General features: G+C 36.6%; 1 pseudogene; it reads right to left on the bottom strand.

Annotated features, from left to right (window-relative positions):
- Positions 1-4900: 4900 nt before the first annotated feature.
- On the bottom strand, positions 4901-6188 carry LOC107022005 (annotated as a pseudogene).
- Positions 6189-9067: the final 2879 nt, after the last annotated feature.

Below are 9067 nucleotides of genomic sequence, written 5' to 3' on the forward strand. Positions count from 1 at the left end.
CCTCAATACATATTCTTAAAACCTAGTAGACTCTTTACTAGACAAGTACATTTTCTGGGAACATCATTTTAAGCATTATTAAATAGATTAAGCTCTAGTCTAAGTCATGAAATTTTCCGGAGTGTTACATTTAGTTTGGTGTAAGGTTAAAATAGTAATCTAATTTTTCACTTTGGAGCTTCACACTTATAATAATATATGATGTGAAAACATTTATGGCCTCTTAGGGAATACTTAGTTCCCATATAATTTTTGAGAAATAAACTCAACTCTTTACTCTTTTCTTAGATTGAAACTTGTGTCTTAAAACAAAGTTAAACCGTTTATTAAAGACTCTCGAAACTTTAAGAAACTTTTCTTTGATTTACTCCTTAACCATTAGACTTAACTCTTAATTTCTTTGACTATGATCTTAACTTTCTTTGAATTGGATTATGGATTGAAGGTTCATGATCTCATATTTATGGATGATTTTATGATTTTTAGATGTACCTTTGAGTGTTCGAATTAACTAATAAACATGGGTACATCACTTAGGAATTAGTACGAAAGAGTGGGGATGAATGGGGTGCACTGACGTCCTTAGCGTTCTGAGATGAATGAGGCGCCATGCCCGAAACTTCAGAGACCAAGTTGGGGCGCTTTTGCTGGAGCGGCACCCCAAGGCCCTGCAAACAAAGATTGTCATGTGGATCTATGAGAGGCGCGGTGCCTCAGGGCCCTACGGACAGGTGTTTCAACTTTTCTCCTTCGTTTTCATCTCTAAATCCTCTAAATTTCCATGGTTCTTTCCCAATAACTTAGGATCATTAGTAACCTTAATACCCAATATATTTGACTTGAAAAACAACCCCGAAACACGAATCAAATCAACAATAGATATTCAACAACTAAACCAACAAGAATTCAACAATGTTCTTCAAGAACTTCGCTTTTTATCATTAAGCCTACTCAAAATCGCTTAATTTAAAGTAAGTGATCTAAACCAACACTAAAAGATCTCACATATTGTTATAGGGATCACCCCGACGAATTCACTCACAAACCTTGTCGTTATTGGCGAATTCTTGACTTTTCTCCCTTTCCTTCTTCTCTTCTCTCTTCTCCAAGCCATAAATGTAAAGTTTAATTTTCCAAATATGAACTAAAACTTGTTTTTACCCCAAATAAACCCCTAAAATGAAATAGTAAATTAATTGGTGAAATGACTAGTTTTCCCTTCCTTAAATCTAGATTGGGACTTTCCTTACTTTAACAATCCAACTTCCGATAGGCATATATCCCTCATACGATATCGAAAATGTGTAAACTTGGCGGCGTTGGAAAGATCTTTCCAAGGGATGCCAACCATATCAAGAACTATCTCCAACCAATTCTGAACTAGGAGTTATAACCATTTAAAAATAACCAAAACTCACTTTCTTAACTTAGGAAATTTTCCAAATTTTCCCTTTCTTTCCAAAAGTGATTATTTTTAGTTTCTTATCTTATTCTTAGATATTTCAAGTTACGAGATGTTACAATATCTCCCCCTTAGGAACATTTGTCCTCGAATGAGATTAATTTCACTATGCTAAGAATAGTAACCTCTAGTTCAACACTCAACAATCAAAAGCAAGTAACAATATGCTTACTCATAGTTTATAAATTACTAAGAAAAGAGGTAGTACCTGAATCTACATTCTCTTCGGATTCAAATATATGTGGATATCTTTTTCTATAATTTTCTTCAGCTACCTAAGTCTCTTCTTTAACAAATTGGTTCCTTCAAAGGACCTTGACTGATGCAACTTTCTTTGTTCTCAAATTGCAAACTTGGCGATCTAAAATTCAAAATATCCTCATAGGATAAACTATCCTTAATCCCAAAATTTTTAGTTGGTACAATCAAAGAAGGATCATCCATGCACTTTTTTATCATAGAGATATGAAATACCGGATGAACCACTGCTAACTCTTGTGGTATCTCTAGCTCATAAGCTACATTGCCAATCCTTTTGGCTATGCGATAAGGTCCAATATACCGGGGAATAAGTTTCCCTTTATTACCAAACCTTATAACATCCTTCATTGGTTAAAACTTCAAGTATACCCAATCATCCACTTCAAACTCTAACGACCTTCTTCTAACATCTGTATAAGATTTTTGATGACTCTGTGCTGTTTCCAATCTCTCTTGAATAACCTTGAATATCTCCATGACTTGGTGAACTAGATCTAGTCCTAATAAACCTTACTTCACCAACTTTGAACCACCCAATAGGAGATATGCATCTTCTCCCATAAAGAGCTTTGAATGGAACCATTTGGATGCTCAAATGATAGCTGTTGTTGTAAGCAATCTCAAGGAGAGGTAGGAGATCATCCCAATACCCCTTGAAATCAATCACACAAGCCTCAACATATCTTTGAAGGTCTATATAGTATGCTTCGCTTGCCCATCCATATGAGGATGAAAAACAGTGTTTAAGTTCACCTTTGAACCTAAACCTTTCTGAAAGGACTTCCAAAACTGTGCAGTAAGTTGTGCACCTCTATCTGAAATGATAAAAAACGGGACTCCATGAAGACTCACCACCTCCTAAATGTATAACTTTGCATAGTCCCCTGTCGAATGAGTGGTCTTTACCACCAAAAAGTGGGCTGATCTTGTCATTCTATCGACAATCACTCAAATTGAATCATGCTGCCTGCGAGACCTTGGAAAGCCTGTGACAAAGTCCATATTAATAATCTACCACTTCCATTCTGGAAGTTCTATATTCTGAGACAACCCTCCAGGCCTTTAGTGTTCTACTTTCCCTTGTTGGCAATTCGGGCACTTGACAACAAACTCAACAATGCCTTGCTTCACAACTTTCCACCAATATACCTCTCTCAAATCGTCGTACATTTTTGTGTGGAACCCGGATGAATGGAATATCTGGAGCTACGAGTTTCCTCCATTATTCTGTCTTGGATTTCATTCACCCTAGGTACACACAATCTACCTTAATAAGTCAACACACCATCTCCCCCTTGTTCAAAAGCTAATACTTTTTGCTTATGAACAATTTCCTTCAAATAAAGTAAAATGAGGTCTTGGTCTTGTTTTCTTTAACCTCTACACTAGAGATGATTCTTCCCCATTTTCACCCCTATCCTTCATTCCTATGGAACCCATAAGTCTGACTCCCAAGTGTGCAAGTGTTTCCACATCTTTGTCTAACTCCCTCTTTTCTTCCTCAACATGGGCGGTTCTCCCCATGGATAACCTACTTAACGCATTAGCAACCAAATTAGCCTTACCTGGGTGGTTTAGAATACTCATGTCATAATCCTTGAGTAATTCTAACCACCTCCTCTATCTTAGATTGAGATCTTTATGGGTGGACACAGATTGTAGGCTCTTCTGATCCAGTGAATATATCAAGATGAAAGCCATAGAAGTTGTGACGTCATATTTTCAAGGCAAAAACTACCGCAACCAACTCTAAGTCTTGGGTTGGATAATTCTTCTATTGAACCTTCAACTGTCTGGAGGCATAAGCTATAACCTTATTGTTTAGAATTAACACAAGACCAATACAACTTTAGATGCATCATAGTACATCAAAAAACCTTGAGTATCTTCTGTTAAGGTCAAGAATGGGTCAACCTCCTTTTCAATTCTTGAAAGCTCTTCTCACAAGCTTCAGACTATTGAAATTTAACTGTCTTTTGAGTCAACTTGGTCAAAGGAGATGGAATAGATGAAAACCCCTCAACAAACCTTCTATAGTAGCCAGCCAAACCCAAGAAACTCCTAATATCAGTTGGAGATGTGGGTCTAGGCCAACTCTCAATTGCTTCTTTCTTTTGAATATTAAATCTAATCCCAAGAATGCCACATACTTAAGCCAAAACTCACACTTTGAGAACTTGTTATCTCATTCTTTATCTTTCAAAGTTTGAAGGACTACTCTGAGGTTACTAGAATGATCTTCTTTATTCCTTGAATATATTAGTATGTCATCAATAAAGACGATAACAAACATATCCAAATAAGGTTTGAAGACCGTATTCATAAGGTCCATGAACGATGTTGGTACATTAGTTAAACCAAATGATATGACCAAAAACTCATAATGCCCATATCTGGTTCTAAAAGTTGTCTTTGGAATGTCACATTCCCTAACTTTTAACTCATAGATGCCAGATATGATGTCTATTTTCAAAAAATAGGTGGCACCCTGAAGTTGATAAAAAAGATAAATCTATCCTTGGAAGAGGATACTTATTCTTGATGGTAACCTTATTCAGTTGAGACACTTGGTCGAATGAAACCTTTATCTAACAGATCTTTCAACTGTTCATTCTACTTTTTTTACTCTGATGGTGCCATTCAATAGAGGAACAAAAATAGGATAAGTATCTGGAATGATGTCTATGCCCAAGTCTATTTCTCTCTTAGGAGGGACTCCGGGTATATCATCAGGAAGGACTTTTGGAAACTCCTATACTATAGAAATTGACTGAATGGAAGGTACCTCAGCAGATGAGTCATTAACTCGGACTAAGTGATAGATACACCCTTTTGAAACTAACTTTCTCTCCTTAAGGTACAAAATGAAATGACCCTTAGGCACTGTTGAACAACTACTCCACTCTATACCTCACTCATTAGGAATCTGAATATGACAACTCGGGTTATACAATCTATTGATGCATAACAAGCATGAAGACAGTCCATACCTAGAATGACATCATATTGTACCATGTCTAACTCTACTAGGTCATCCATGGTGTTCTTTTTATTAATGGAACCAGGACAATCACGGTAGAGTCTTTCTCTAGAATAGACACTCTAACAAGTGTAAAACACAGAAAGGTTCACAAAGTGTCTTAGGAAAATTATCAAACTTATTATCAACATAAGGATTTACAAAAGAGAAACTAGGTCTAGCAAATAATAAACACCAAAGGTAAAGACTTTGATCCTACCAGTGACAACATTTGGAGATTTCTCTTGCTCTTGGAAGCTAGTGATTGCATAGAGGTGGTTTTCTCCTCCGCCAGTACCAGAAGTAGCTCCTCTAGGTGTAGCCCTATTCGGTGGAGCAACTGATAAAGATTGGGCTCTATTTCCTGGATTTCCACTACCTTGCCTGTTGTTAGGGAACTCCCTCATGAATTGACCCTATTGACCACACTTAAAGCAATCTCTCTGGCCATTACGACATTTACCTGGATGGGTTCTACCACACTTAGCACAGGTAGGAGCCCAACTACCTCCTTATACCACACTTCAATGAGATTATGCTGGTCTAGCTCTAAAATTATGCGAATTATGGACATGATGCTCACCTTCTAGGTGAAGGAGAATTAGCAGATGATGCTGCTGGCCCCTTTTGTTTCTGAGTTTGTTGCCGGTTCATACCACTTTTCTGCTTCCTAGACTCAATCCCAATCTTAGATTTCTTGCTCCTATACTCTTCTATGTCCCTCAGCTTCTCCTCTTCGACCTGATGCACATAAACCATCAACCAAGATATGTCTATGTCTCCTATTAGCATCACATCCTTGCCCTCTTTGCTTGATGCAAGACCCAAGCTAGCGACAAATAAGCTCATTCTGCTCCTTATATCCTTAACCATTTTAAGAGCATAACGGGACAACTGGGGGAACTTCAACCCATACTCATGACCACTTAAAGTGTCCTGTTTCAGTGTAAGAAACTTCATACCTTAGACTCTTTTAATTCTCGGGGGAATGAAATGCCCCAAGAAAGCTTTTTGAAAACAAGCCAAACTCGGATGTGGTGTATCCGCATCTCTGCCCTCCTTCCACTGATTGAACTTTTCCTAGCCATGTTTTTCAATCGCTATGAAGTTAGCTCAACTCTTTCAGCTTCAATTACATGCATCACATCAAAAACCTTCTTTATCTCCTTAGTAAAATCCTCCGGATCCTTAGTATTGCTCGAACCAGTGAAACTGGAAGGATTCATCCTCAAGAATTCACGAATTCGAAGTGTCAGTCTTTTATTGCATAGATACCCTTTGTTGTCCAACTTGATTTTTTACCACTTGGATTAACATCCTGATAGCCTCACTAAACTCCGCATTGGTAACTTTCCCTTGAGGTTTCACTTCAGGTGCATTGGGTAACTCTGGTTCCTCTACATTCCTCCTAGCTGGACGACCTCTTGCTGCTCTTTGTAGAGGCATAGTTATCTGAAACATGCGCAAGCATAAATTAGAGAGAAAATTGTAGAGATTAACTCTAACGCACAACAAGGAATATGAAAGAAGTAAGAAATTCCTAAATGTTGAAGCCTCCTAATTATATATGTGGCGCGCTTCAGATTGATAACAAGGATTCTACATACACGATTTCGTAGACTCCCTACGAATCTTGAACTTTGTGCTCTGATCCCTAATTTGTCACACCTCAACCTAAACCCTAGACGTGACTGCCACTCAATGACCATTGTTGGCCTTGAGCGGACCCTTGGCCTGACTTATTTAACTCAGTGGAAGAGTTAACTCAATAAAAAAAGATTCTCATACATTAACTTGAATTAAATGACTTGGCCAAAATTACACTTAGGTCTCATAGCAAAACATCTACAATACAAAGAAGATACCAAGCACTAAACTCTCTAGCTGTCTATGAAGCCTCTATAATACTAAGATGAATGTTGGACAAGCCTCTTAGCATTCATTCAATGCATAATCATTAAAATAGTGTACAATTCAAAACTTTTCATAGCATATAAAACTTTAAAACATAACTTCATTTAGAAAATCATAAGTACATAATTGTAGCACTAAGTCTCTTTTGCCATCCTAAGACACAACTCAATAGAATAGAATAGGGGCACGACTCTTAACAACGTAAAAGAATAATCTAATTATTACATGCACTTAAGAAAATGACATAACATATGGTCCTTGAATCTTTAAGGAACCCATTTGAACTTGAGGATATGAACACAAGCTCCTCCTTTATAAATAAGACCCTCTAGTCATCGCCACCTACACTTTGTCTAAATAGATGAAGAAAAATGTTATTAGAACAAGAATGCACTAAGTATGATAATTATACAAAAACATGAGTTAAAGAGGACATTTAGTTAGAAATCATGCATCATTAGTAAAACTTCACGAACATTGATATAAATAGTACAATATAGTTCACATACATCATATAGACATGGATGTCACTCATAACAATACTTGAAGATATTTCATCATATTTAAGGCACATTCATTAAAACACAATCTACACATAAGAACCATCATAAAAGACAACCTCCAAATCTCACTAATGCAATGTAATAGTAGCATCTCATAATACTACTTACACCAAGTGATCATATAAAGTCACCCTAGACTTAGGCACATCATATTTCATAACATACCACACATGCATTTAACCTTAGACATAATACCAACATACTCATTAATGGTCACATAAGAACTCTTTCATTCATTACATCTTAGTCATAACTCATTTAGTTCATATCATCGGTAAACCACCCACACAACTCCTTCACCAGCTTACTTGTGTAATGAACAGATGGAGTCCCATACCCCCACATGTAGCAAGAAAACCCATTTAGAAGCCATAAGTGTAATTCACATGCATAATCATAATTCATATCTTAAGACAAATAAAGTGAGCTTTGACATACATTGATATTTACATACACAAACCATGATCCTTATTTCATAAAGAAACCTCATCATAACTTCCCTTCGAGTCCACTTGTGCAATGTTATAGTAGGTTCCATAATCCTACCTATACTAAGTAGTCTTTTAAGAAATCATGACAAGTATTCATAATTTTATCTTAGTTCATTTCTGAACTTTTGGGACGCTTAGCCATAACCGACATAGACCATGTGAACTACATGGAATCCGGTGTCATATAACCCATATCGAAAGAAGGTGTTGTACTTGCCAAGGTAGAACCTACATAATAGATACCTAGGTGAATCCACTAGCTATGACCTACGAGGGAACGTAGTTAAGGGATAGTGAACTTTCTTCTAGAAACCCGACCTAGTGCATTAGCGGAGAGACTTCCATCTCATGAGTATCACTTGGATGACCCAACCTATTGCATTAGTGGAGGGGTCTTTTCCTCATTGTACATCTCCACTCGCTGCTAAGCTTAAACTCCCTTTTTAATACCTTAAAGCCTTTATTTATCATTAGATCATAAAGTAGGCTATTCGGACTTCCTCCCTCATACATCATATAGCTTAAATGTTTCAAAAATGAGAATGGAATTTCGTCATAGAACCTATATTATCTGAGAATGTCCTTTCACATAATTTAACCATTCATACATTCATGTGTGTGTGTGTGTCCTTTCACATAATTTAACCATTCATACATTCATGTGTGTGTGTGTATACATATGTGAGCAGGACTTTCACATAAACACCTCTAGGCAACACGTGTTCAAATTTAATTAATCATGTACCTTACATGCATAGCAATAGATAATGGTGCATATGAGAACTATCTTTTTAATTGGCACAACGAATCCGTCATACTCATAATTATGCATGAGGTGTGTGCACATTGGTCAACATGATAACATAATGTCAATAACATGGTATTGAGGAAGTCACCCGCTAAAGATCACGACTCATGTATAACATCCCTTAATTATTAAGTCACACATATATAGTATTAACGACTATGGACTATACATACTCACATTACATCATAGGAGGCAAGAACATATTCAACATTAGAATAGGACACTCCTAACATGCATAAGATCACATATTCATATAGGGTTCACATAAGTAGGGGTCATGCTATAATCATATTCTTAACAACTAATCATATAGACCACACCTAACCCTAGCACGATCATTCACATATATATAACATCATCCACACACCTAGATCGTGCAACTAGAATGGAAGACTATACATATAATATCATATGTATGATCATCATAACCACACTAGACAAAACATCAATTTCATTCAAGGGCATGATCATAACATATAAGGATATACAAGAATGTAAACATTGTAATCATAAGTTGACCATACCACACAATGTCAATTCCAATACTTA

Source organism: Solanum pennellii, chromosome 1, assembly GCF_001406875.1.
Source record: "Solanum pennellii chromosome 1, SPENNV200".
NCBI classification, from domain to species: domain Eukaryota; kingdom Viridiplantae; phylum Streptophyta; class Magnoliopsida; order Solanales; family Solanaceae; genus Solanum; species Solanum pennellii.